At 50.0% G+C, this 26767-nt stretch overlaps 1 pseudogene; it reads left to right on the plus strand.

The window, feature by feature from the left end:
• Positions 1–26767, plus strand: LOC141928919 (uncharacterized; annotated as a pseudogene).

Consider the following 26767-nt stretch of genomic DNA (forward strand, 5'->3'; position numbering starts at 1 on the left):
ATGCGTAGTGAAAATAGAGTGAGGGGCTTCGGTGGTCGTGGTCTTCATCACGGTGTCGGCTCTTTCCGGAGCACGTGCTGTGAGGTAAGGTCCAGGTGTCTTGTTCCTAAATCAGCAAGATCACCCTCCCTCGATGGTATCTCTGGGTGCTTTTGTTGGAGTTCCCCTTATCTCAGCTTGCCCAAGTGCCCACTGAAGGCTGCTATCAGTGAGTTATATGGGGAGCGTTTTACTTTTGTCTAGACAGACAAAGAGGCCGAGGGAACACAGCTGAGGAGTCACTGGGCAACAAACACAAGCAAAACTTGCCTGCATCACAGTTTAGACTTAGCCAGAAATTCACTGGTTTGAGCCCTTTCAAGACCCACAGCGGGTTCTGTTTGCCCCATGGTGGCTGTGGGGGATGGGGAAGCTGCCTGGGAGGGGGAGGAGAAGGAGGGTTATAGGGGGGTCTGACCCACAGTCCCCCCACCTCGAGCCCCCACCCTACCCCTGCCCTAGAACCCTCAATCTGCCCCCCTAGACCCTCAATCTGCCCGCCCAGAGCCCCTGTCCTGCGGCCCTCCCAGAGCCTCAATCTGCCCCCCAGACCCCCAACGTGCTCTCCCAGAGCCCCTGTCCTGCTCTGTGCCCCCTCCAGACCCCCAATCTGCACCCCCAGACCCCCAGTGTGCCCTCCCAAAATCCCTGTCCTGCGGCCCCCCCTGAGCCCCCAATCTGTCCCCCAAACCCTCTGTCCCCCCCTCACCTGGGCATCTCCAGGCCCAGAGGGGCCCCCGCAGTGTCTGGGCAGGGGAAGCAAAGGGGCAGGGGGGCGCACATGAAATCACAGCCCCCCACATGACATCATCAGCACCCACCCCTCCCACCCCCAGGGGCAAAGCCCTCCCTCTGCAGAGCCCCAGCACGGCCGTGACATCACCACGGAGGGCAACACTCGCAAGGGAGAAGTGGCGGAGGAGCATAACGCCACCACCGGCCATGATGTCATTATAGACTTTAAAAAAAACCAAAACAAAACCAGGAAATGACCCCTACTAGGTCCTGCCCCTCCTCGTCACTGTCTCCACCTGGCTTGTCCTCGAGGTGTGGTGGGACGGGGGTGTTTGGGTAGGATCTACCCAAATGTGGGGGGGTGGGGAATATGGGAGGTTTGTGTAGGACCTACAGGTGGGGGACATGGGGGTTTTGGTAGGACCTACAGAAATGTGTGGGGTTGGGGCACACAGAGGGGTTTGGGTAGGACCTACAGAAATGCAGGTGGCACCAGTGCAGTGAAGGTAGAACCCAGCTCTTGGGGTCACCACCCCTGAGAGCCCTGTGCAGCCCAGGGACATGGAGGCTGCTGCAGGCACAGAGCAGGAGATGGGCTGGGGCAGCTCTTGGGCTGCGTGGGAGGGGCAGTCGCTGCAGGGAGTTGCAGAGGTTTGGGGTTTTTTCTTGTGGTGTGGGAACAGTTTCCGTGTGTTACAGACACCCAGTGCCCCCTGCTTAGAGTGACAAGCGTTCTCCTTCCCATCAGCTCTTCAGTGACGCATCGAACCAGCAGCTGCTCACCCACAGAATTCAGATTTCCTGGGTGACGTCGCGGGAGAACTGGAGGTAAGAAAGGCTCCACTTCCTGCGCTGCTCCGGGGTCATTCTCAGCTCTGCTCTTTTTTCCCTCGGGGAAAGCAGAGCCTGGGGCAGAGGGTAAAACTCTGCAGGCGTGGGAAGCTTGGCCTTGTGCTGGTGACCCACGGGGTTTGTGTGCTGCTGGTGTCTGGGGTGGAAGGGCTGAGGTGGGGACCCTCTGAAGAGCCCACGCTGCCCCAGACCCAATCTGACAGACCCACAGCAGAGTGCAGCTGTTGCTTTCGTACTTCTCGGCAGCTCTTTGTCCTGCTCCTTCCCAGAGCTTTGACCTGCAGGAGGAGGGTGACAGTCTGTTGGGGGAAGAGGAGCTGCCCTGAAGAGAAGCCCCCGTCTGCCTCAGCCCTGCACCCTGGGACTGTTCTTCCCTCTGCTCTGGATCTCGGGGGCTACTCAGAGCTGCCCTTGGCAGAGTGAATCTTCTCAGGCCCCGAGAGCTCTGGGGATGTCGTTACTGCAGGTTTCTTCAAGGCAAAGCTGGCCAGGAGAGAGAAGCCCTGTTTGGGCCTGCAGGGCAGGGTCCTGCCAAGATGCTTTAATGGTACCTACTGGAGAGAACAATCACTAAATAACTTTTTGTGTAAAGCTTTGAGCTCGCGTGCTGCTGCCCTTCTGTCAGCAGGCAGCCCAGTTACTGTCCAGTGCCAGTCCAGCTGCCAGCCCTCGCCATCGCCTTCACAGCCAGCGCTGCCTCTGCCCATCATGATCTCTGCTGCAGAGTTTCTCTGGGTTTCCTTCCCCATTCTGTCAGGGAGCAGCCAGGGCACCGCTGAGCACGGGGGATTTCCCCTTTCAGTGCCCCTAGAGCTGAATCTGGGGGACTCACCCCAGGAGGTTTCTCCTGTCATGCAGTTTCAAACTGTGAGTTGCTGTCAGCCATTTACCTTACCTGACTGTAAGCTTCCCTCAATGTGCAGGGTATGCCCTCACCTACTAGTTAATTCTTGAAGCCTTCTGGCTGTTCCATTCATTTCTTCTTATCTCTGAGGAGAAAACAGCCTCACTCCTCAACCCGTCAAATGGACCCATTGCTCAACTATCAGGATATGTCCCGATCCCAAAGTGTCAGGTGAATGATTTGTCCCCAGCAAAGATGTCATCTTTCCTGCCAGCTTTTACTGCTGCACCATTAACGTGCTTCAGAAGTGAGTCAGCTGATAGAGATGGTGGTGTGAGTATGATCTCTTTCTTGATCCTTCTGCAGAGATGTGTCCGAGCTGAAGGCAGAGCAGATGAGGCGTTCTGGCTCTGTACTTGTAACTGCTCCCGCCTGCACTCTGGCGTGCAGCTCTGGGAGCCCGTCAGTCTGGGCAGACCTGTCCTAAAGGGTCAGGCACAGCAGCAAGCGGGACAGGAAACAAGCCAGAAGACTTGGGAAGTGATGCCCTTACAAGTCAAGGGGGACCTGGAGAAGAAGGAGCTTCAGGACAGGTAAATGTGGTTTAAACTTTGCTGTTACCAGCATTACCTTTTGTGGCTGCTTCTTGGATTCATAGACAGGCTGCGTTCATGTTTCAAACCCACCCGTTCTGCACAGCCTTGTTTCTGTCCCTAGCCAAGCTATGGCCTTCAACAGCACGGGTAGAAAAACACGTCTGACCCACAGAAGCTTTTGTAAGACAAGACTGGAAAAGAGATCACAGTGTATTGCAGTGTTTTTGCTGTTACCTGATTGTTGGTGAGAAGTTGAGACCAGCATAAAGAGAGCTGTGTCTCTTGTACAGCCCTTGGTACCCCCAGGGCTGTGCAGAGGAGTTGGGAGGGATTTGCCCAGGGCCATCCTAAGCCCCTCTGCACTGACAGTTCCTTACCAGACTGAGTGCAGAAGTCCTTTGGGGCAGGAAGGGCCATTTTGCAACATCAGGCATATTAACCTGGAGAGATGAACGCTGCCTTGGCTGTATTTTCTGGGCTGAACTTTCTCTGCTGTGCTTCTGGGAGCTGCTTAGCTCCTCAGCAGGTGCTGGTGTGCGATGCTTTTGGAATGGCACGTGGACCTTCTCTTCTCAGGGGGACGGAGCTCTCAGCCTTGCTCGTACAGTCTCAGAAGCAGAACGAGGAGAAGGAGAAGACCGTGAAAACACTTAACGACACTGTGGAGATTCTAGTATGTTTTACCTTTATTTGGGAGATGGCCCAATGGTTGTTCTCCAGCTTTAGCACAAAGGGGTGTGGTTTCCTCAAGAGAAAGAGCGGTGAGGACGCTGACTGTGTGGGAGCATCAGGCACGTGTGAGTCAGCCCAGGGGCAGGCAGTGGCGGGGGAGCTGCAGACAGTTCCGGGGGTTGCACCAGTGCTATTCTGCCTGTGACTAGATCTCCAGGGATCAAAGTTCCTTGGAATTGAAGCTTCATAGCAGCCTGTGAAAACTAGCTGTTGGTCTTTCTCTTCTTAGTTTTTGCAAAGAAGGAATTCAATAGATGTGGGAAGGGATACACTGGAATCACTAGGGCTGAGGCTTATCAGCACGACGATGCTGTTGAGGCTGGGAATGTGCAGAGGGGAGCAGCTCTTCCCCACTCACCCTTTGCTTATTCTATTCTCAGGAAGCAAGTCTGCTAGAGAAAGAATATGAAGCTTCATTGACTGAAAGTGTCAAAGAAGAGAATCTTTCCCTCCAAAAGCTGATAAAAGATATAACAGAGGTGAGTATAGAGTTGGGACCACATCCCTGTAATTTGATTTAAAAGTACTTGAGGAAGGCAAACGACTGGCCCAGGGAATAGATAGATGTTTTATACTGTCTGTGTTAACTGCCACTGGCTGTTTAATTATTATACCACTTTTCTGACATCAAACCTGCTATAACTGCTGAGTTGGCTGTCCTGTGACACTTGAGCTAAGTCACTAGAAGTTTCCGTACCTTTGCCTTTCCCGTAAGGTCTCTATTTGACTGTGCTTTATGAGTTGGCTGCTTGACAGTTGTGTTCTAGCGTTGTCTGGAGGCTTCTCCCACCTCCTTGAGCAATGACTCTGTTGTTCTTTAGATTTTTATAAAAGGTCACTGACTGAATCAATGCACTTGCCAACTCTGCTCCTTCACTCTGCATTCACTGACCATTATTATCTCCCCAGAATTGCAACTGCTTTAACTGTTTAGGGCTAACTTTAGCTTAGTCCTAAACCTCACTCTAGGGAGGGGGGTTTAATCATCAGATCTTTTACACAGCTTCTCACAAAGTCAGTTCTTTCCCCTTATGTAGTCATTTTTATCCTCTTGTGCTACTGCTCAGAATAAACATTAGCTTTTTCATTGCTGTTTTCCAGTATTCATCAGCTTCCTTCTTCCCTGGGTAGCATTAATATTTCCTTTCATTGCTATTTCCAGTGTTGACCTGGTGCTCCTCGTCTCTGTGGCTCTAAGAAGCTGAAGGAGACTAAAATCATTCATGAGAGCTTCAAGAAACTGAGTGTTCAGGCAGCCTCCAGCCACTTCACACTTGTTTCTTCTTGTTTGTAGTAGCTGTATTCAGAAACCCCTGGAGCACTTGTGACCGCAGGGACAAAACTTCTTTGTTGACTGAAGAAATGAGAGAATTGAGTTTTTAATGCCTCTAGGGTGAAGTGGGAGAAAAGGAGAAATAGACAAAGAAAATCCAGTAGAATGAGCAGAGAGTAACAGCTTGATGTGGGCTTTCAGGTGGTGTTAGATGAATGTGCCAGCACGGTCACTGACAGCTCCCAGCAGGCAGAGTCTGGCAACATCCTCTCTTGTCTGAGCTCCGTTGGTGCAGAGCGTGCCTTTGTGTTGGTTCAGGAAGCGCTGGCAAGGAGGAGAGGAGCAGCACAGGTGAGAATTTCTCCTTGTCTTCGCCACTGGCCGCAGGCTCAGCTGCTGATGCCTTGCTTATCTTGAAACCTTTCCATTCACTTAGCCAGTTTCTTTCTAGCCATCCCACTCTTGGTACTATATCGCCTCACCAGTCTCACCAGCTCTGTGTTCTGCTGCTTTTCTCTCTTTGATCTCCACCCCCTCATCACAACTTTTGCCTTCAGGTGAGCTGTCTCGCTGCTTACTTCTCTCACAGCTATCAGGAGCCATCTTCCCTGCTCCTTATTGCTTGTTTGTGCTTTTCCCTGCCCATTCCTTGCAGGCCCTAAAAGAGCTCTCTGCCAGGCAGGACTCTATCAGTTTCCTGCTGCACCAGCACAGGCAGCAGGAAGAGAAGTGCAGGAAGCTGCAGCAAAGCCTCAAGCAACTGGAGCAGGAATGCCAGACGGCCAGCAGCCACCAGCAGCACCTGCAGTCTCTGGTAGAAGCACTCAGAAGGTGAGTGTTCCCTCCTCCTCCTGCGGTCTGGAGGCAATCTGCTTCCAGTTCTGGCAGTTCAGAGGTGTTATGGGCAAAGAACTCGCCTGCCCTCCCCATGTATGCCCCTGTTTGGCACTTCAGCATCCTCCTGTCACTGCTTTTCCTGCTCTACTGTGAATCCTAAGGCTGTCTTGGAGACTCAGAGTGATGTTGGAATACGAGATGCCTCCCTCTCGATGTGCTGCTTCTCTGAATTCTGTTCTTTGGGGCCCTTTCCTAGCCACGGCTTCTCAGTGAACGAAGACAAAAGCCTGCCTGCCTTCCTCTGTCCCTCTCCAGTGACCTTGTGAGGGGAAGGGCAAGTTCTTCCTTACCGTGCTGCCCACAGCGCCAGCCTGGAGTGACTGAAATGGGATCCGTGACTCTTCAGGCCTGTTCATTCTTCTGTCTGAGCCTTGTCTCTGCAGTGACTGTGCAAACCTCGAGAAAACCAGGGCAGAGCTACAGCAACAGCTTGGAGAGATGGAGCAAGAAGCCTCGTGTCTGTGTCAGAGTAACACTGAGCTGCAGCTGAGGGAAGATGCAGCCCAGGGGGAGAGGGTGGAGCAGCAGCAGAGGATGGAGAGAGCGCGTCGTGACCAGGAGCTCCTGTGAGCATTAAAGCTTCCTCTGGGCAGGGGTGGGCGCTGCCGGACGGTGGGAGGCCCCCCTAAAAGAATGGATTTTGTCTGCTCAGCATGTGTAGCACAGACTGGTGAAGGGAGCACGTGGGCAGGGCTGGCTCCCTGCTGACACACAGCAGAGCTGCCTGTTTGTACTTTATCTTTATGGCCCTTGAAAAAAATCATTCCAAAGCTGACCAGAGTAGTTGATGACAGGCCTAAGGTGAAACAAGAGAGGTTCAGGCTGGATTTAAGGAGAACAAAAAATGGAACCATGAGGGCAATCCTGCAGCAGAACAGGTTGCTCAGAAAGGTTGTGCAGATTCCATCCCTGGGAATCTGGAAGCCCCAGGTGGATTGAGCCTTGAGCAACCTGGACTGATCCCATAGCTGACCCCAGGTGCTTTGAGCTGAAGATTGGGCTAGAGGCCTCCTGGGGTCCCTGCCAGCCTGAATCATCCTGTCATCTTATGGTTATTGGATTGGAAATTCATACAGATCTCCCCACATACATTGCAGGCTCTTTCATCGTTTTGTTGCCGCAGGCAAGAATAATGGAGAGAATGTTAATCTGGACTTTAAAAGTCTGTGTTATGCAAAGAAGAACTTTGGAAAGTCTGGTATCTAATGTATCAAAAAGGAGAGAGAGAGCTAACAGGCAGGAAGCTGTTGAGAGCACCTGAACTTTTTGGAAACCTGTGATTTCTGGAAGCTTGTTTTACTTTCTCAATGATGAATGTTTCACCTGGGTCAGTGACAAAGACTGATGCAGCGCTAGGCAGGAAGTTACAGCATTCTTTAGGGGTAAATAGAAAGCTGTTGCAAATCGTTCCAACTGCCATATCTCAGAAATAGTATGTAATCTTGGTTTTGGAAATGAGAATGTTTTTACATTAAAACCCCTTCTCATAGGCTGAAGGACTTAGCTGCACTTGAAGCAAAACATTCTTTATTAGAGAGTGAGCTGGTAGTTGCAAGGGAGACACTGGAGGAATCGCACCTTCAGAGGGATCTGCTGAAGCAAGAGGAACATGAGCTTACCGTGGCCCTGGAGAAGGTATGGTCACCTTATTCCTAGCAGAACTTGTGGGAGAGGGAGTTGTGATAGCAAGACCAGCACAGGTGCCGTTTCTGTCAGCAGAAGACAGTGACAGTGTTGTTCTCCTCCTTGGAAAAGGGTGATCAGACCACACAGGCTCCTTGGTGCAGTCAGTCCCCACGTGGTTATTGGGAGCGCTGGGCTGGGGGTGTGTCAGAGACACCAAAGGGGATCTGGAGTCGCTGCTTAAAGTCAAGGATTTTCTTGTCTTTGCTTTCATGTTGTTCTTTTGTCTCTTCAGGGAGAGCAGTCAGTGGCAGAGTTGAGAGGGGCTCAGAATAAGCCGAGTGCTGAAGGAGCTGTTCTACACGTTGCAGCAGCGCAGATGAGCAGTGTCAGTGAAGCTCTTGCACTGGATAAAGTGCGACTGAACAAACTTGTGTCGCAGGTGAGCAGTTGCCAAAGATCTTGCCAAGTGTTCGTCTGCAGCTGCTGCTGCTTTTCAGACTTCTTGCCTTCAGACGTATGACTGCCTGAATATGGAAATGTTCCTTTTTCTGTCGAAGCCAAACCTTCTCCATGGTAAATCTCACTGTATTTCATTTCCTCTGTGCTTCTGTGACTGCAGCTGGAGCAAGAGAATGAAGTTCTGTCGGGTAAAGTGGCTGAGCTGGAGAGAGTAAGGATCTCTGACCAGGAGAAGCTGAGCTTGTGTGAAAGAACAAATGAAGAGCTTGGTGCAGAGAAAGCCCACCTGGAGCAGCTGCTGAAGAAAGTGGAGGAGCAACGGGAGGGGCTGCAGGAAGAGCTGAGGATACTGGCAGAGGAGAAGGCAGAAACCCAAGAGCAGCTCAGTCAGGTGAGACCAAACACCTGGTGCTTTCCGGGTGGGCTTTTGGCTGCTCGGCTCGGTGAAGCTCAGTCTGTTGGATTCTGTGGTGGTTTTGTCAAGGAGACACTTGGTAGTGCTGGAGGTCAGCAGCTTTGTTTACTGCCTTTTGGAAATGTGCTGATGGCTGGCAGAGCTGTTCTGCAATTCTCTCAGTTGTCCTCTGCTGCTACAGATGACGTCAATCCACCTGCCTGTGGTGGCCTCTCTTTTGGCTTTTGATAAGCTGCAGAGATGATTTGTCTTGCCCATGAATCTGAGTGAGGCTGCTGCTCTCCCATGTGGCAAAAGAAGCAAACAGCGTAGCTCTTCACCCTTTTTCTGAGTCAAAAAACCATGGGGTTGCATGTTTCTATTTATGCTTTTTGTTGTGAATCTGCAGCTTTCAAAACTCCATTTGTTGGAGCCTGGAGAGCGGGACAAAGCTGCAGGTCAGTGTCTGCTGTCTTGTACTGCTAAGAACGGGAATGAGATCCTGAAATTGTTGAAATTGTATTTTAAGACATACATGCAACTTTGTGGCTGGAAATATGCCTGGGGGAAAAGGACCTGGGGGTGCTGGTCAGCAGCTGGCTGATTATGAGCTGGCAGTGTGCCCAGGTGGCCAAGAAGGCCAATGGCATCCTGGCTTGTGTCAGAACTAGTGTGGCCAGCAGGACTAGGGCAGGGTTGTCCCCCTGTGCTCGGCACTGGTGAGGCCGCACCTCGATTACTGTGTTCAGTTTTGGGCCCCTCACTCCAAAAAGGCCGTTGAATGACTCGAGCGTGTCCAGAGAAGGGCAACGGAGCTGGTGCAGGGTCTGGAGCACAGGTCTGATGGGGAGCGGCTGAGGGACCTGGGGGGGTTTAGTCTGGAGAAGAGGAGGCTGAGGGGAGACCTCATGGCCCTCTACAACTCCCTGAGAGGTTGTAGCAAGGTGGGTGTCGGTCTCTTTTCCCAAGTAACAAGCAATAGGATGAGAGAAAAAGGACTCAAGTTGCACCAGGGGAGGTTTAGGTTGGATATTAGGAAAAATTTCTTCCTGGAAAGGGTTGTCAGGCCTTGGAACAGGCTGCCCAGGGAAGCGGTTGAGTCACCATCCCTGGAGGTATTTAAAAGCCGTGTGGATGTGGTGCTTAGGGACATGGTTAGTGGTGGGCTTGGCAGTGTTGGGTTAACAGTTGGACTTGCTGATCTTAGAGGTCTTTTCCAACCTAAATGGTTCTGATTCTGTGAGCTGTTAGAGCCTCTTCAGGCTCTGAGGAAGATGAGAAAGAGGTGATCACACAAGACTCTTCACTGGGGACTAACTGATTTTGATACCCTGGAAAAAGAGCTTGGGAGAATCATGTCACTGAAGGAGAGCAGGGAGTTTGTCATCATTTAAATGTCAGTTTCATGATGTACAATCTTGGATATTATGGGATAACTTTGAGAGAATTGTTTGTTTCTGAGGGTCTGTTCTCTGTTAGTCAGTCTTGGAGTCCACGGTATGTTTGGCAAATACCCAGCAGAGGTGTTATATTGAAGAAAAAAGCTAAAAAATCATGGTTAATCTTCAAGTTTGAATACCAGCAAGGTATATTAGACAACTTCTTTGTGTGAAACAAGCAGACAGTGTTGTTGACATGAACTACTGTAGGAATAGAGTCACCCCAAGGGCCCAGCATCACCTCATTGCAGGCAATGCACTTGGATCTTTTTCTTTTTTTCCAGAAGGAGAAACCACGTGTATTTTCACTTTCTTCAGTGAGCAAAGTTGCTTTTGCTCAAACTTTTCTGAAAATTTCCAGCACTGGGATAGATTCTGATAGAACTCCAGTTTGCAAGGTGGCAGATCTGGAAGATGCCGTATTTTTGCGTGCAAACACGTAGTCTGGTGTATTTATGTTTGCTGTGAAGGGGCTGTGTGGTCCCAGGCAGCCCAGCGTGGCCTTACTCATCACTTCCAAGTTAACAGTCCCAGTGCCTTTTGGCAGCCCAGGGTATTAGCGTGGATGGAGCAGATGCTCTTAAACTTCCAGCCCGCAGTACAGGAGCTCTTTCTCCTCCAGCCGAGGCAGAAGTGGCACTGGCTGGCTCTGCACAGAACTCCAGAGAAAGGGCTCTAACTGCCTTTTGTCCTGCTGTCAGGTTTACCACCAGCAAGAGTCAGCTCGCAGCGGTCTGAGCAGCTGCGCCAGGAGTCCTCTCGCCAGGGGCGTGCACTGGCCCCGGTGTCCAAAGAGAAGGAGTTCCTGGAGCATGAGGAGGCTGCCCTAGAGGTGCGACTGGCAGCCCTGCAGCGGGACAGACAAGGCCTGTCAGAGCAGCTGGCAGAGGCCAGGTAAGGGCGGGGAGGAAACCCTAGGCAGGACATTAGGTAATGTCTGTAATTATAAAGGTGGTAATCATTCCATGAGGATTTATTGCATCCTGTGTGCTTTTCAAATGTTTTCACCTTCCACGGGCAGAAAATGAAAGAATCTTGATCAAAATGAAAAGAAATATACTATGATTTTAATGTTGTTTTCCTGACAGCTCAAACTAGCAAACATCTCCTGGGCCTCGGGCTCAGGTTTGTGTCCCCCTGCACATTCCTGTGTGAAGTCCAAAGCAAGGCAGCTTGGCTCTGAGTTGGGTAATAATTAAACCCTGCAGGCGTTTGCTGAAACTGAAGTTTCTCTCTGGTTTTGGTTTCTTGTTCTGTGCATTTGAACATAGATCTGTCCTTATCAAGTAGTTTGGCTGTCGATGGCTGTTCCATGCAGACGTTGTGAGTAGGACACTGCCATCTAGGGTGGAGCCAGAGGCTGGTGCTGCAGATCTCGAGGGCCTTCTGGCTGGAAGGTAACTCTTGTTACTGTGGTGCAGGACCCAGGGCTGGTTACACCAGCAGCTGGGAAACCTCTTTTGAATCCTCACGTCTCTGAGGATTCTTGCCCATCACTGATGTCTGTGCCCTGTACTCCTCACCACCTGCTGTTTAGAGACAGATGTCGGGGAGAAGTTACACAGGGAAGGAGCAAGATTCTGTCCTTCTGCCTTTCTAAGGTCATATGTGACAAGTTCTGCTCAGGAAAAAAAAAAAAAGAGTTGTTTGTCCTCCTTGTAGGTGTTTTTTAGAAGACTCCTGAACTTGCAGAGCTGTACAAATGATGTTTTAGACATTGTTTCTCATGTTTCTTGACTTTTACACTGTATTACTCCAAAGTACGTCGTTAGGATGGCTGATAAACACCCATTTTGACTCAGTGTGTTTCTTGAGAGCTGCTGCTTCTTCTGAGCTCCAGCTTCTCTCATTTGATCCAGCTGAGTTACGTTTGGTCAATTATTGGGCTGTTACTAAACATGTTCAGCTCCTTTTTAAAAAAATTTTTTAAAAGGGATACATTATTTTTTAAGAAGATAAATCAGTTATGAAGAACCTTTGACAATAGATAAAAATTCAGCAACTGTTCTTGCCAGATGTTGTTCTCAAGAGCCTTTTGTTGTCACAGTTTTGGACTCGATCTTTTCTGCTCTGTTTTAGAGACTGATTCTATTTATCCTAAAAGGGAGCATGTTTACTTTGGACTGTCAGAGATTGGCACAATCAGAAATATGTGCTTGTTCTTCTTGAAGATACACCCTCCATTGTCCATCCAAGCAGTGAAATTCTACTGCTGTGGTTTTTATGGCACCCCCATCCTAGTGAGGCAGTGCTGTGTGTTGTGGGAACCTGGCACACAGGGCGCTGTGTTAGATCAGGGAGGTCACTTCAGCTCCTGGTTCCAGAACCCTCATGTCATACGCAGCGGTTGGTTGAAGTCTGTGGCTGTAAGAATTTGGCTCTGCAGTACTACAGCTTCCATTTTAACGAGCAGCAAGTCACTTGGGCTGCTGCCTACTTAGATAGCAACACTTAGAGAAAAGCAGCAAGTTTTTCTCTTGAACTTTCAACAGTTGAAACTGAAGGCTGCCCGTCTGTCCTTTCAGTGGTCCTTGTTCAGATAAAATCTAGTTCAGGTTTCTTACGAATGCTGCTCCAAGCGAGAGATCCTACTATATCATCTGATGTGTTTCTTGAGTCCCTTTTAAATACAAGGAGTCTGGAAAGTTACTTACCTATAGCTACACTGTGAACAGCATTCAAAAAGTCTCGAGTCACCCAGGGAAATACTCTTGTTCTGTCCCCCTGCAGAGCAGCTTGGAAGCGCTGATGAGCTGAGGGCTGTGAGCAGAGATCGGGCTTTTCCTTGTTGGCCCAGACTTTGGGCACAGCTACCCGTGTGTCAGCCAACAGCAATTCCAGATTTGGCCGTTGAGATCAAATTCAGCTGGGCTTTCTGTGTTGTGCTGGGTCATAAGCAAGGCCTGGGCATCCCCCGGAGGGGCCGGCATTGGTATTTTAAATGGCAGAAATATGCTTTCTGTGTACAAGTTTCCTTGCAGCCCATTTTCAGGGGTAGGGATCTTGAATGACTTCTTACTGGAATAACTCTCAGTGGGTGTCAGGAGCAACAAACTCATTTCTCTCTGTATTCACAACTCACAGGTCAGTGGAAGAGACGCTGGAATCCAGCCTGTTTGAAGCTCAGCGGCACTTCTCTCAGCTGGAGATCACCAGGAGTCAGCTGGAAATCCAACTTCACGCAGTCACGCAGGCCAAGGAGGTGATACAAGGTGAGAGCCTCCTGTCTCTGGTGATCCCCCTGCTAGGGAAGATGGTATAAAAATAGCTCTGTGTCCGCAGTGCTTGTGAGGAGATGGAGGCAGATCTCTCCTGCACTGGAGTTCAGATGGCGTAAGGTCAGTGAAGTCAGAACCATTGTGTAGACTCTGAATCTTGCCGTTTGTCCTGTCCAGGGGCAGTGAAGTGCCTTCAGTGTGAGCTGGAAGCAGAGCGATTTCTAATGAGGCAGGAACGGGAAAACATGGCACAGCAGCTCCTGCAGACAGAACAGCAGTATAACAATCCCCTCAAACTGCGGCAAACTGATCATGAAGTGGAAATAAACCAGCTCCTACAAGACCTGGTAGGAAACAATATGCTTCTGAATTCTTCAAGCAAGCTTTGTGGGCTGGCTTTAGAAGAGTAATAGCCTGAGTGTGTGAAATGGGAGCAACCATCTGTCATAGGTCACACCTGGCTGGGCCAGGCAGATAATCCTGACCCCTAAACCCCACCCCCTAACCCCATAACACTAACCCCCTGACCCCTCACCCCTACCCCTAACCCCTTCCCCAACACCCAACCCCTAACCCTTACGCCCAATGATAACACCTAACCCTGACCCCTGATCCCTAACCCCAACCCCAAACCCCTCCCCTTCCTCCCTATGCCCTAACCCCCAACCCCTTAACCCCTCCCCCCTCCCCCTCCTCCCTACCCCCTAACCCCTAATCCTAACTGCTACCCCTTACCCCAACCCCTAGCCCCTAAGCCCTTATCCCAACCCCTAACCCTATCCCCTGTTCCCCCTAACCCTAAACCTCGTACCTGAAGGCGTGTGAAGACCCCCAGGACTCTGCCAGGACAGTAAAAGCAGCCACAGATTCAGCGTGGGCCTAAGGTGAGTTTAGCTGGAGGTTGGGTGCTCCCCACCCAAAGCCTGGCAGGAAAGGGGTAGGATCTTACCAGGCTCCTGTCTGCCATGAAGTAGACTCCTCACATTGCTGCCAACTGCAGTCACAGGAACTTTCTCCCTTTCTTTCTGTCCTGTCACCGTCGTCAGAGGTGTTATCTCTGGGTGTGACGCATGTGGAACAGGCCCCTTGTTCCTGGTACTTCCGTTCGTGGCCTGTCTTGTGACTGGGGCATCAGGTCTCTTTCTCACCCTGCGGTCCATCTACATCTTTTCACTGATGGAAAGGGGTGTGAGCTTTGAAAATAGACTCTAAGAATAGAGAGAAATCCTGAGGAGACAGGTGCTAGGAAACAGGCAGCCATGGAGAGAGGAAGGTAACATCTCCTTTTCATAATGGTTGGACTCAATGATCTTAAAGGTCTTTCCAACCTAAATGATTCTATGATTCGTCCACCTGCTGACCCGCCTTTTAAGTTCCTTGACAGGACGTGATTTATGGAGAGCACAAAGCCGTTGTTGTGCACTGTTGAGGTGGGGGGTTGTGAGAGGGATGAAGCTTCACATTTGTTTTGAGGAGCGTGGCTGGGACTTCACCTTGAAGTCTTTCCCTCCACTCCTCAGGCAAGCGAGCGGGAAGGGCATCATTCAGAGCTGCAGAAGATACTGGAGCAACGGGAAAAAGAGAAGGTGGAGACAGAAGGGGGGCACGAGAAGCAGCTGTTTGATATGAAGCAGAAAGTTGCTACCATGCGAGCTCAACAAGAGGAGGAACGAACCAGAGTCGAAAATGCCAAGCCAGAGGTAAAGACTGTAAAAGGAGAATTTGTGTAGCTTTGTTGCAAGGCTAGAGCCGTGGGAGATGTCTGGATGTCGGGCTGTGTGGAGCATGCCCTGCATGCTTTCTACATTGAATTTGGTGAGGTGAAAGGCAAGCAGGGTTCTCTTTGGGACTAGGAGTGAGACCTGTCAGAGGAAGCCGGGCAGAAGCATCCCCTTTCAGTTGAGATTTTTGTGCTGCTATTGTTTTTTAAGACTTACCTCAGAGTATTTTCACAGTCCTCTTTTGATCTTTACTGATACATGCTTATAACCTTAACTCCATTAAAGACCAAACGGAATTTGTAGGACTGAATCCCCATGAGGATGGGGTTTCTGTTTGGGGGGGACAGGGGGGCATGGCAGGATTGTTGACAAATAAAAACAATTTTAAAGACTCCTCTGAAATATTTCTGAGCAGTGAAACAGGGGTGTCTTCTGGGCTGTTTTAAGTCACTTGCTGGTAAGCTCTTTTGTGCCCAGATCTCCTGTGCAACCCTGTCACACAGTGAGATCCTCCTTGTGTCCCACCCAAAGTCCTCTTCACGGAGTCTGCCTGGGGACAGCAGTACCCCCAGCTGTGTCTGCAGGTATTGAAATGCCAGGGCAGTGCTCAGAGATGTCAGTGTGTCCCTGTCATGTCAGTACTTTACCAAAGTCTAATGAATACCTTAAAAATGAAGTAATTTTCACCAAACCCCACTTGGAATACATGAGTTTTCTGAAGGAGCTGCTCTCTTCAGCCCTCTGGCAGCCCTGCATTTTCTCTGCTGCTAACTAGGTGTGAAAGTTGCTGTTGAAAGACAAACAGGACACAGCAGAAGATGAGGGACACCCTCACCAGCAAGGCGAGACATTTGAGAAGTGCCACACACTTTCCTGTTAGGCGTTAGATGTTTGTTGGAGGTTCAATCACAGGGGGACTGTGGCTGGACCATGTTCATACGGCCAGTCTCACTTAGGAAGCTGTGTCTGCAGGTGGGCAGAGAAGGGCCTGGGAGAGCAGCAACACAGCGCTTTGAGAACGCGTCAGCCCGTCGGTGTTGGAGCCTTGCCACACAAATTCTGTGTGGGAAGTTTAAACCTGTCTTCTCTTTGTTTCTGTGCAGGTCCTGCGAGAAAAGGAGCGTGAGAAGAGTGCTTTGTTAGAGACACTACTTCAGCCTCAGGGAGAGCTAAGAGCAGCCAAGCAGCAGCTGGAGCAGCTCAGGCAGGAGGTGAAAGAGCAGCGCGAGGATGGGCAGGTAAGTCTGACTAGTAGGGTGGGTTGAAGGAACAGGCCGTTGGCAACTGGACGTAAGCTGAGAGAGGCTGAGAGACCCAGGTAACAGAGTGAAGGGCAGTGACAAGGAAATAAAGCCTAAGTGCTGTGACTGAGGAGGCAGGGACTGCTGCAGGCACTGAAAGCCCAGAGCCTGATGAGCTCCGAGATCAGCAACAGGAAGGAAGTGTTACAGTGGAAGCAGAGCTGGGTAGAAGAGCAGAAGTGGCTGAATGAATGTGATTTTGAGACAGAAAGAAGAGAAAGCTGAACCTGATGGCGGTCCCAGCAGCTTGCTCTCCATTTGTGTTGGCAGAACATCACAGAAAAACTGCAAGCAGAGCTGCAGGAAACTCAGAGTAAGATCAAGGCAGTGGAGAAGAGGCACAAGGAAGAAATCAAAACCATGAAAGAAGAAATTAATGTCCTCCTTCAGCAGAGGGATGTTCTACAAAACCAGGTGAGTGAAACAGCAATAGCCACTGCAGTCATCAGCCAGGTGGTCTCTCCCCATGGCAGAGCAGCAGGGGATGGGGTGAGTCCCTCTGGCTGCCATCACACTGTGGTCTCCATCTCAGCTGGGCTGAAGGAGACTGACCGGCCAGCTGCTGCCCTGGACAGATGGGCTGCTCTTTGTGCCTGTTTGCCAGCACTCATCAGAATGGATTTCTGCTGGCCTGGTACTGCTAGCCTTGTTTTTTAAGGTGCTTTTTCAGATGAACATGGTGACCCACTTAGATTTTTAAACAAGCCAGCTGTATCCATTGTGGATCTGGTACTTTCATGAAAGGGTGGAATTTAAAGTTGTTCTTTCCCTTTCCTCACAGTATATGATATGGCTGATATGGCTGACAGTGGCAAGCTGTAGTCTTTGACTGCTTTGTTGTGTTTTCCTTGAGGTGGAAGAGTTGACATCTCAACTAGCAGCCTCCAAAGAGTCCCAGCAAGTGACTGGCCACAAAGCTCAGCAAGATCCGAGTGAGGCACAGGAACTGTCAAGGCAGAAGGTGCTGGAGGTTGTGCACATCCAGAAGATCCTGGAGGAGAAGAGGAGTCAATGGGAGAAGGTAGAACATCAGAACAAGGAGCTGCAAGCGTGTTTGCAGTCTTTGGAGGGGAAAGGAGTCGATGGGGAGAAGTGGAGCATCACAACACAGAATTTCAGGCTTCGTTGAAGCTTCTAGAGAATGAAAAAGCCAGGTAAATGAAAGTCTGTGAAACTCTGTTCTGTTTAATGGATTCCCTCTTTCAGATCTTCACGTATCCAAGTGGCTCTGGCAGCATTTCATAAAAAGCAGAGTTCTGAACTCTCCATGCAGATATGTTTCATTCTCTTGATGTGGTGTTTCATTTTCTTTCCTTTTAATCCTTCAGTTACAGTTTTTCTGAAGACAGTGGCTTTTGGAGTAGTCCTTTACTTAAAATGAGGTGTTGTTTTCTTAGGTCGGCATGTTAATGCTGTTAAATGAAATTTTCAGGGGTTTCAAACCTGAAACACACCAAAGGAGGCAGAACGAGCTGCAGTGTAGTGAGCTGGATACATCCATCAGCTCTGTCTTGGGTCTAGTAAATTTTAAACATTTGGGATGTGTATCAGTCTTCCATCCTGATGCCTTTGGTTAAAACCATGATTTTGAACTAAGCCAGATTCCCCTCTGAGGCACCCAAGAAATAAGCATGTTTCTTATTGCCATCTGTTTCCTCATTCCTCAAAAACTCCCAATGGGTGTCTGGAAGGGCTTGAGCAGGGTCCCTGCCAGCCTCACCAGTTACAGGTGTTACTGACTGTCCAAGGAACGCAAGAAAGAAGAGAAAGGGTAGGTAGGGTACTTCACCTGGTAAAGTCTTGCCAGCCTTCAACACACACCTTCATTGAAGAAGAGAAATAAAAGGCCGTGCCCTCTTGCTTCCCCCGTGAGGGATCTGGCATCTTATGTAAGGATCTGAGTATTTCCTCCAAACCTCCATTACTGCTTCTGGTATCAGCCTTCATTTCTCTAGCTGAAAGTAATATGGGTGCTGCAAGTTTTACAAAACTCCCCAAAGATCACCTGGCTGTCAGTTGCTGCTGTTCCTACCAGGACAAGTTAGGGGAAGAAAATGTCTCTTCATTATTGACAAAACCTCTCCCTTGGAGTCTCATTAGTCAAAAGAAAAATTTTCCTCTGCCCTAATGTCTTCATTTCAAGACTTTGTGGTGTTTCTATTCACATTCCCATCTCAAAAAAAAAAAATAGAGTATTTAGCCAATAATTCACCTTTCTTCTGTGGAAAAAAGCGTAGTGGGCACGTGCTTGGGTGTGGTTGCCAACCTGGCTGAGGACTGAACAAGCAGCCTAGTTGTTCAGACAAACCTCAGCAGACAAATCAATTTTCCCCTTGGTGGAAGTCCTAAGAGTTTATTAAATGTTACATACCATGTAGTAATGAGTTGCATGCTCTGACTTTCAGGCTGACTGTGTCTCTGGAAGAGAAGGAACTGAGCCTCAAAACCCTGGAAGAAAACAACCTTGCCCAGCACAACAAGGTGTCTCAGCTTCCTTCTGCTCTTCGCCAGGCCGAGCAGCTCCATTCAGACCGCAGAAGAGAAATACAAGAGCTCAACAACCAGGTGACCTGTGCACTAGCATCCTCTTCTCCAGGGACATAGAATACCACCTTCAGCTTGTAGGCCTCAACTTGTTTTCCCTCCCAACAACATACACTCCTTCTGTGTTGTGCCCATAGACTGCACACTGAGGCTGGATCTGCTGTGTTCTGCCTGGGCTTTCCCCGGTTCTCTCATGGTTCATGGCATTCAATGTCTGAGGAGAAACAGAAGACTCCTCTGGAGCTTCTCAGTATCTCTGTTCCAGATGTTGTCCCCAGATGGTGTTTCTGCCCCTGCCAGGCCCTGAGCAGTCTGGTGAGACAGCATTGGTTCTGGCAGTCTGTGGGAGCACTCCCGGCTCGGCCGTTCAGCTGGCATTGGGGAGGTGCCCCATGAAGGATGCCGATTGTCTCCCCTTTGCTTCTAATCCCAGGCGTCCCTGGCAGCCCCACTCTCCATGCAGGAATGCTTCATCTGCCCCCTCACCCTGCCAGCCAGCCCCTCACACCCTCACACACACAGGAACCTTCATTTCTGAGGTTGGAAAGCACAAAAACCTGACAGTTTGACCGTTCCTTTGGGGATGGGGAAACTTCCTTCAGGCCCCTTAGCCTCCAGGTACCTGTTTGTAGCTTGTTTTGCTCAGTTTGAATCCTTGGCCTCGTGTGTTCTGTTTCCAGTGTGGTTTTTGGCTTGAAGTAATTCTTCCTTGGCCCTTTCCTCTAGTCCCGCTCTGGTGCCTCAGCAGCAGCGCTGTCCCTGAGCGCTGTGCGTCTGTGTTACAGGTGCAGTCGCTGCAGGAGGCAGCGCTGGAGGAGGAGGCTGGCCTGGCAGCTGGGGAGGAGCAGCTGCTGCGGGATCTGGAGGAGTCCCAAGCAGGCGAACGGTGCTCGAGGAACTCTCTGTGCGTGCTGGAGGCTGAGGTGTCTGAACTGCGTTTGAGGCTCTGTAGCACAGAGAGCAGAGCACAGGCATTGACCACGGGGTGTCAGCAGCCAACAGTGCCCCCCGCGAAGCCCGATCCCAGCTGGACAAACTGCACTTGGTTCTCCAGCGCATGGTCTGTGACAGCAGAGACTTAGTCCCTTGGAGTTCAGGCAAGTGTGGGGCTGGGTTCACAGGTCTGTAGGCGGGTATAGGGGAGCAGGTGCTGGGGGTGTGGTTCTTTGTAATCCTGATGTGACAGACCTGTCCTGTCAGTTTAGGCTGATTCAAGCCTTGGGAAGTCTTGGAAGCCTGACATCCCTGCAGAGACAAGTCCGTGTTTGTATGTGGGGAAATGACCAGCATCAGAATGAAATAGGGCCCAAGTCACAGGGCACGTGCGTCCTTCCTTGAGGCAGTGCTGACATTAGTGGTCATCAAAATAATGTCAGCCCGGGACACACGTCTTGCTGTAACACGAGCTCTAGGACGGCGTCAAAGGCACTGCCACCTCCTCCTGTGCATAAAGAGGCCTTGTTTGTTGGAGACCCTTTCGGTTAAAGCTTGCAACAGAATGGCTTCTCTCTCCAGAACAGGGTCATGCCTGGGGCCCAGCTGTTTCCCAGGCCAGGGACCTCCCTGCGGAGCTCACAGTGGACAGAGTGGCCGCAGCCCTACAAGACCTGCGCCAGCACCTGCAGCAGACTCAGTGAGATCTGGTAACTTGTGTCTAGTGCACCCAGAAATCCCGTCCTGCTGCTGCACTGAACTGACAAGCAGAGTGCCAAAGCCAGAATGGATGTAAATTCTTGTGGGCCAGGTTGGCTTGCTGCCACGGGGGAAAGGAGAATCCCCATCCCATGTACCATTACTGCCCAGCTGCCCCCTCCCACCTTGGCTGTTTCTGCCTGTGTGTTTGTACCTTTTTGTCTCCCGCCAGCAGTGGCTCTGTGAGGTGATGCTTCTCTTGTTACCTCTTCCAGAAGGATGCAAGGAAGAAGATACAGGACTCGGAGCTGGAGCTGAGCAAGAGGCAAGCTGAGAAGGAGTATTTCAGTGCCTGCCATCAAGAGCTGCAGAAACAGTTGGCTCAAAGCCAGGAAGGTACAACTTCCCTTTTCCAACCCACTGACCCCATCCTGTCTCACCAGTGGGGGTCTCTGATACCACGCAGAGGGAAAATGCAGTGCCCAGGGATGGGAAGAGGAGAAAAACAACAAGCCTGAGACTTATCGATAGAACTACCAGGGAAGGATTTTTGTAGAGAAAGATCCAGTGTCTGGCAGTGCATCTGGCTGTGTGACTGGTGATAATGTGCAGAGGTGGTGCCTTTCATGTCCCATGTCACTGCTAAGTAGGTGTAGCGTGATGCCTCACAGTATCCTTCTCTGTGTGGTCTTTGAAAGCACCAGCCTCAAAAAGCCTTGTCTTTATCGACTTCCTTTTCCTCTTACATGGCAGATTCACAGAGCATGAGTTCAGTGTTAAGTTCCTGTGTATTGCATCCTTCCTTCTGCTGCTTTTCCTCGTTCTCTGGTACCTCGTGCTTCTGCATCCTTCTCACCTGTTTTCTTGCCGATATGATTTGGTATCTGAGCTCACAGCCATAGAAAACACAATTTTTTACTTCCGTAGCCTTTGGTAACATGTTCATGTTGTGTTTATCTATAAACTGCTTTTCACATGTAGGTAGTTGCCTTTTCCTCTAATCTCCAGGCCATCCCAGAGCCTCCAGGGCTATTGGCCTCTCTCTATTATAGCTGGACAGACATTCCTTCTCCTTTCTCTGTCATTGCTTTCCCACTCCCCACATCAGAATTGGGTTTTTATCTCATTGTCGTGTTTTCCTTGTCCCAGACTGCAGGAACAGGGAGGTGTGGGCGTTGCTTGTTGCCTCCCCCACAGGCTGTCGCCTGCTCATGTAGAGCCTTTACCTGTTCAATATTTCTTCATGTTCCCTCTCTGAGATGGAACTGCTGATCATTTTTCAGAGAGTTTTCCAGGCCTTAGATCATCGCTTTTTTCTGGAACATTCATAGTTTTTACTACATATGTTACATATGATAAAGCTTATATAATTGAAATTCTGCCAGTGGATGGATCCTGCTTGTCCCACTAGTCGGTTCTTTCCATCCTTAGTTCCTGTCTATTAGTTTAGTGTATTAGTTTAGTTTTAGTTCCTGTCTATCTGTAGTCATCCTTGCTTCAGCTCTCGGTACTGGTGTGATGCTCAGTGGGTTTTTTCTTGCCGTTGTCCTAGTACCACTGAATATTTCCTTTCTTCTTTTTTTCTGCCAGTGCACAACATATTCCCCTAGCTTCATTCTTTTGAACAAATACCAAAGCACATCTTCAAGCACAACGTTGACAGATCTGTTTTTTTCTGTAAAGTCTCTTAAGTCTTCCTGGTCAATGAACTGTGTCATAGTCAGTCTTCACTTTTGCTTCTTCTTCCTTTTCCTTTAGGACACTGGATCTGACTCTCGCCTCCTGTCTCTGCCCGTGTTTCACTGATGTCAGTGCTACCTGCTTCTCACACTGTGGGTGATGTGCTGCCATGCCCTTAGCCCTGCCCTTTCAACTCACAGAAGAGCAAGCACATTTTCATATTCTCCTGAACCTTGCCACTCTCATTCTTCTTTTATTCTCTGCCTGGAAGTTTCCTTTATTTATGTGTGCTTTGAAAGTCCTTGTGGGCTTAGGGCCTGGAAAACACAGACAGGCAGGTAAGAAAATGGTGCTTTCTCTGTAGGATGCAAATCAGTTTAGTTTTGCTTTGCTTGTCATCTTCTCCTTCACCTTTCCTGCTGCAGAGACACAGATGGCAGAACACAAGAAGAACTCTCTACACAGTGCCTTGCAGGAGGAGGCTGCTGCTCTAAAAAGGAGACTGTGACTCTACATCAAGAGGTGGCATCTTTGGAAAGGAAACTGGAGACCACTGAGAAGCACAGAAAGGATGTCCTGGTGAGGCTGGCAGATGCCATGAAGAGCCATTTCTTATGTATTTTTTGGCCTTCTGTTAATCATTTTAAGGAGCAACTTTTTCCAGTGGAGATCTGATTTTAGGTGGTCTTGTACAAGTGCAGTCCAGATCTGAGAAGGCAGAGAATATGCAAATGCTCACGAAGCTTCCCTCATTTTCCCCTTCCATTCATCATTCCTGTTTCCCAGACTTGCTCTCCTGCCAGGCCAGGTAAGCTGAATTAGCAGGGTCATCACCTTGGGTAAGAGAAGACAGTCCAGAAAGGAGAGATCATTGAAATGACCAGTATCACAGACTTTGTGGAGAGACCACAGACCACCATAAGAGCAGAAGAATATTTTTTATATCACTGGCTGTTTTTTAGTTTAACTTTTCCAGTTACGTCCCTCTGAATAAGTAGGGAAAGATGCTGTAGTCATATAAAATTCAGTTAAGATTCAGGGTGTTTATTTTCCTCTATTTTGATGATTTCTCCCCTTGAAACTTAAGTCAAAGTAATTTTCAAACTTGTCTCTCTTTACATTGCATGGTTTGGGCTATTATTTGTGTCCAAATCCGTATTTAGATTTCTTAATATCTGGATCAGAAAAAAGGGGTGAGAATACAAAAGTTTGCTAATAATAGAAAGCTGTTCAACATTACCAGTGAGAGCAGACAGTGGGAAGAAAATAGAGACATTTGAGAAACAAAAGTGCTGATTCAGATAAATATGTCTGCCTGCAAGGGGACAGCCAGTCCTGATTTGAAACACAGAGTGACAGTCTGTGCTCTGACCATCACTCCTTCGAGAGGGCACAGTGCGGTTCTGGAGGATGGTACCATGAAAACACTACACAGTAGAGGTCCAAAAAAAACCCCCAACCCCAAAATGGGAAATCAAATGTCAGGGTTGTTCTCTCTTCCCTTCCTCCCTAATAGAGAGAACATCATCGTGCCACTGCCTAGATCATGTTTAGTCTGGACTTTAAATCCTGGCTGCAGGTCTGGTGGCTCCTCCCCAGAAGAACGTCCCAGAAGTTCAGAGAAGGGCAAAAAGGCAGATAGGCCAGTGGGACTCTGAGGGAAGAAACAGCCATCCTGCAGAGAGTGGTTTCAGAGAGGGACACGGGCCGGTTTCATCATCTCTGAAGGATTCTAAAGGTGTTTCCCATAAAGATATGGGAATATATATTCCTACAAATACATGACCTGCTTGGCCAGAGAAGCCATGCTTGCAGCCAGCAGGTTTGCCTGTCTGTATAGCTCCGGCCGGAGACCATTCACCTGCTGGAATGTTTTCTGTCAAGCCCAGAGCTACTGAAGGAACTACGGAGCTTGCTGTTAAAATTACCTCGGGTGCAAAAGCTGGGGATGGGTAATTGGTTCTCTCTTACCTGGGCAAACCTAGCCAACATGTTGTGGTTAGGATTTGGCATGGAAAGGAAAGGGCACAACTGACCAGAGTAATGTACTAAACTCAGTAGAATTGTATCACGATGGCTGAACAGCAGCTGCACTGATGGTGCTTAGAGGATGCTTTCGGAGATTTAGACTTCTGAGGTCCAGCTTTTCCGGTGTGTTGAAAGGAATTGAATTGGTCCCATTGCCCGATCTGGTTAACGGCTTCCTTGTGCATTCAGGACGTCCTTGTGCTGTGGTTCAAAAAGCACGAAGGCAAATTTGTGTGGATTTCTCCAAGGTGACCTGGAGGAGGGCCCCTAGGAAGAGAGTGTGTTGTCTTGGCCTGTGGACCAGGAGGAGAAGGGACTTAGCACTGTCCATGCCTTGGGCCGGTCACTCTCTCCGACTTGTTGATTCTGGCCCTTCCAACCCTGATGTGGCAGCAGCTCACGTAATCCCCTCTCTGTACCCAGCAGGCTGCTGCAGAAGGGGAGCAGCTCTCATGGCTCTCGGAGAAGAGACTCCTGCCACAGCGGCTGGAACGTCTGCAGCAAGTAGTTGCAAGGCTGGAACTTGAGAAGACGGAGCTGGAGCAACTCAGTGCTGAGCTCAGGAGGACTCTTGAGCAGGTAAAACCGGCTTTCACTGCCTCTGCAAAGCCTCACGGTCCTCTGGAACACAACACAACTCCACAGACAGCACTTTGGAGTCCTCTGCTTGTTTCCTTCCCTCTCCCACTTTCCTCTGTGGACACACACTTTGGTGTTTTCTCTCTCTTCTCCCACCCCATTGCCTTCACAAATGCACATTCACTCCAGTACCACCCTTCTTGCCCCAGTGTCCCCATATGCACATGTGTCACTCTCGTGTCAGGAACTGTTTCCTCTTGCTCTTTCTCTTCCATAGTCTACTGCGAGTGCTTTTTGCCCTCACAGTTCTCTGGTGCAGTTACAGTCTCTGAGCAGAAATCTCCTTGCTGTGATGCCCAGAGGTCCTTTCGCTCCTTGTTTGGTGGCAGCTTTCTGTGACCCTTTCTCCTGTCCGACGTGCAGGTGGAACGTGAACGGAGGAGACTGAAGAGATGTTGTCGGTCGCTGCCAGGTGCACGAGGATTTTCCCTCTCTGACCAGCACAAGATCCCTGCTTCTAGAGAGGTGAGAACAGAGTCTTACTTGGTGGGAGGAGGGTCTGGCCATACAGAGGAACGATGGCCAATCCCAGTGGCAGCAGCCCCCCAGTATAGACCCAATAGAAGTTGAGTACAGACCATGGCCCTGGCCAGACTGGAGACTAAAAAGAAATCCTTGTGTTTTCTTCACAGGAGGAGTCTCAGGCTTGCCGCAGTCACTGATGAGCTGAGTTGCAGAACCAGGTGAGGAGTAGGAAAGCTCTCATCAAAAGCTGCTGTGCCCGTGCTGATGGGCACAACTTTGCACGATGCTACAGCCCAAGATCTGTCTGGCTGTCAGGAGGCAAGTGCAGCAGTGCTGGGAGGGCCCTGTCAGACACATCTGTTGGCCATGGCCAAACAACATCATTCACCTGGGTCTAGTCTCTGACTTGCCTGAAGGTCAGGCATGGTGGGAAAGAGATTGGAAGAAATTCCCTTTGCAGAGCTGGCTGTCTGGGTTTCACATCTAGTCTGCTCTCGATGCTTAGCAGATTAGGGTCCCCCTCTTCATCTGGTTTGGCTTTATGTTGACAGACCTTGGTACTGTAATTCAAATGTAGCAGGTTCCATAAGCCACAGAACTCCTTTAGGAATTGCTTCTGTTGTTTGAGTTCACATGCCAAGAGAATATTTTCATAATCCCAGCTTGAGGTTGTGGGGAACACGGCCCTTGGCAAAGCACGTGTCACTTTGAGAACAGAGGAAAGCCTCTGACCTGAGCCGTTTCCCCCAAAACAGCAAAGCCCGGAGTGCTGCTCCCAGTGCTGGCGTCTCCCACTCTCCAGAGCAGGCAGAGGGCAACATGCCAGAGCTGCTGTGGCTGCACCGCACTGCAAACCTACCGGGGGGTGGGAGCAGCGGGGTCTGTCCCACCAAAAGCCCAGCAGGCACCACCCCGTGTTGCCAGGAGATGGTAGAGTTTGAAGATTGTCAAGGCCTCGGCAGTCCTCATCGAGTTACGCTCTGCTCACTTGTGAAACGCTCTAAAGTTAGGAAAAATGAGGGTTTGCTCCCTTTCTGTGTGCTAGCTGTCAGGTTTTTAAGCCAGACCCTGCAGAGCAGTTCTTCACTGCCTGGTGTAACCAGTAGAAACTTGAATTGTTGCTCATCTGAGCTCGGCTCAGGGGACTCTGGGAACCCGCTGCTCCCTGCGGCACAAGGACACAGCGTCGGTCAGGGCTGGAGGTAGAAGGTGCAGCCGGAGCCGTGGAGCTGCGGCTGGGCCTGGCGCTGGGGGCTTGTCTGAGCTCGGCCTTTTGCCTCTTCCAGGCGTCCCTCCTGCAGGCACAGCCGGCACGAGACCCAACAGCCGAGCAGGACTCTGTTGGGTGCTGTGCGAAGAGCAGCCGGGAGCTGTCGGACCTTCCCCCAGAGCTGTCTTGCTCCGTAGCAGCTGGGCTCAGGGAGCCTGAAGCTGCTGTGCTGGGAGCAGAGACTGGGAACCCAGGTCCCCTCCCTGAGCTGCCGTGTCCTGCAGAGGGACAGCTGCAGCATCTCGGGGTTCCTTTCTTGTCTGCCCAGAAATGTGCCATGTTTTGCTGTGGGGAAGGGGGGTGCATTAGTTCTGTTTGATTTGGAAGCATCTCCTAGTGACAGAGATTTTAAAAATCATTTTTATAAAAGAAATTTTGCAGGA

Source organism: Strix aluco, chromosome 12 (assembly GCF_031877795.1).
Source record: "Strix aluco isolate bStrAlu1 chromosome 12, bStrAlu1.hap1, whole genome shotgun sequence".
NCBI lineage: Eukaryota > Metazoa > Chordata > Aves > Strigiformes > Strigidae > Strix > Strix aluco.